The sequence below is a fragment of the Silene latifolia genome, chromosome Y, assembly GCF_048544455.1.
Source record: "Silene latifolia isolate original U9 population chromosome Y, ASM4854445v1, whole genome shotgun sequence".
In the NCBI taxonomy this organism is placed as follows: domain Eukaryota; kingdom Viridiplantae; phylum Streptophyta; class Magnoliopsida; order Caryophyllales; family Caryophyllaceae; genus Silene; species Silene latifolia.
In genome coordinates this window covers 164746014-164748694 of record NC_133538.1, presented here as the reverse complement: position 1 = coordinate 164748694, position 2681 = coordinate 164746014, and positions in this window count along the sequence as shown.

Below are 2681 nucleotides of genomic sequence, written 5' to 3'. Positions count from 1 at the left end.
ACTCTTAACACCCTTAAAAGACTCGACTTAGTTGAAGGTTTTCCCAATATGAAATTTTATTTTGATAGAGTGTGTGATGAATATGCTAGAGGCAAACATGTTAAAAGCTCCTTTAAATCCAAAAGAATTGTGAGCACACTTCAACCTTTACAACTTCTACATATCGACTTGTGTGGACCTATGAGAACTAGAAGTAGAGGTGGTAGTCGTTATGTGTGTGTCATTGTTGGTGATTACTCTAGGTTCGTTTGGGCACTCTTCTTAACCTCTAAGAATGAGGCATTTGATGAGTTTCTAATTTGGTTAAGAAAGATTCAAACTAAACTTAATTTAAAACTTGTTTCCATAAGAACCGATCATAGAACCGAATTCGAAAACTCTTCATTTGGTTCTTATTGTGATGACAATGGTGTAGATCATAACTTCTCGGCCCCTAGAACCCCACAACAAAATGGTGTGGTTGAAAGGATGAATAGAACCCTTGAAAGTATGGCTAGAACAATGTTGTTATATAGTAAGTTGCCTAAGAACTTTTGGGCCGAAGCAGTAAATACCGCTTGCTATATTCATAATCGTGTCATGATAAGGAGTATCTTAAATAAAACTCCCTATGAATTACTAAGTGGAAGAAAACCCAACATTTCATATTTTAGATGCTTTGGAAGCAAATGTTTTGTTCACAACAATGGTAAAGACAACTTGGGTAAGTTTGATCCATGTAGTGATGAAGGGGTATTTATTGGCTACTCCGACCATAGCAAGGCCTATAAAGTTTACAATAAACGAACCATGTTAATTGAAGAAAGTATTCATGTCATTTTTGATGAATCTAGTGTGCTTGGACAGGTACAAAACGTGGAAGAAGATGATGATGATGATGATGATGATGATGATGATGATGATGATGATGATGATGAGTTCGAGATTGGTCTTGTTCGAAAGGACTTTGTGTTTGAGGAAGTGGAAGCAACGAATAATGACGCTGATCAGCAACAGTCTCAGGGACTGTTACCTTTAAAGGAAAGCAACAATTCAGGGGGAACACGTGGTACACCTGCTGCTTCCTCTCAGGAAGCAACAGACCCAACGACTGTTGCTTTCACCTCCAGAATTGAATCAACTCAAAACAGTGCTGATGAAGACCACTCTAAGCAAAAGGAAACAGTTACTGAGACTAATACTTCTGAGGGGGAACAAGAAACCATTGTTCCAAAGAAGTGGAAACATCAAAGCTCTCATCCACTCTCAAATATCACAAGCGATCTCAACTCTAGAATTCGAACAATATCATATCTCAACAATCTTGCTCATCTTGACGAATATTGTGCCCACAATGCCTTCCTTTCTCAAATCGAACCTGCCAATGTAACAGTCGCTCTGACTGATGCTGACTGGATGCTTGAAATGCAAGAAGAACCCAATTAATTCAAGAGAAACGAGGTATGGCACTTAGTCCCTAGACCATCTAATCGTACCGTCATTAGTACTAGATGGGTCTTTCGCAATAAGCTTGATGACTCGGGAGAAATTGTAAGGAGCAAGGCTAGACTAGTGGTGCAAGGTTATAATCAACAAGAGGGTATTGATTACGATGAAACCTATGCACCGGTAGCTAGACTTGAAGCCATACGATTACTTATAGCTTTTGCGGCTCACAAAGGCATTAAACTTTTCCAAATGGATGTTAAAACCGCTTTCTTAAATGGATATTTGGAAGAGGATGTCTTTGTGGAGCAACCACCGGGCTTTAAGGACAATGATTTGCCTAACCATGTTTTCAAATTAGACAAAGCCCTTTATGGTTTAAAACAAGCACCTAGGTGTTGGCATGATAGATTGTCCAAATTTCTTATTGAAAACGGTTTTAAAAGAGGCTCCGTTGACAAAACTATGTTCTTAAAGTCACAGTCAGCTGAACTGTTGGTTGTCCAGTATATGTTGATGACATTATATTTGGTGCAACAAATGAACTCCTTTATGTGTATTTTTCGGAACTAATGAAATCGGAGTTTGAATTGAGCATGATGGGTGAGCTAGGATTTTTCCTTGGGCTCCAAATCAAACAATCAAAGGATGGAATTATGATCCATCAACAAAAGTACATCAAGGAAATACTTAAGAAATTTGGGATGACAAATGGTAGGTCTCATGATACACCTATAGTAGCCGGGTCCAAGTTGGACAAAGATGAACTCGGTAAGAACGTTAGTGAAAAGGTGTATAGAGGTATGATAGGCTCACTTCTCTACTTAACCGCAAGTCGTCCCGACATTCTCTTTAGTGTTTCTTTATGTGCTAGGTTCCAAGCAAATCCGAAAGAATCCCACTTTAAAGCCGTCAAACGATTTCTTCGGTATTTAATTGGAACACAAGATCTCTACTTATGGTATCCTTTACATTGTCCTTTTGATCTCATAGGCTTTTCGGATGCGAACTATGCGGGATGCACGATAGATCGAAAGAGCACCTCCGGAATTGCAACATTCTTGGGTCCTTGCTTGATTTCATGGGGCTCAAAGAAACAAAATACGGTAGCTCTTTCAACGGCCGAAAGTGAGTATGTTAGTGCCGCACATTGTTGCTCTCAACTCCTTTGGGTAAAACAACAACTCCTTGATTTTGGTATCATTTATGACTCCGTTCCCATAATGCGTGACAATACGAGTGCAATAAATATATCC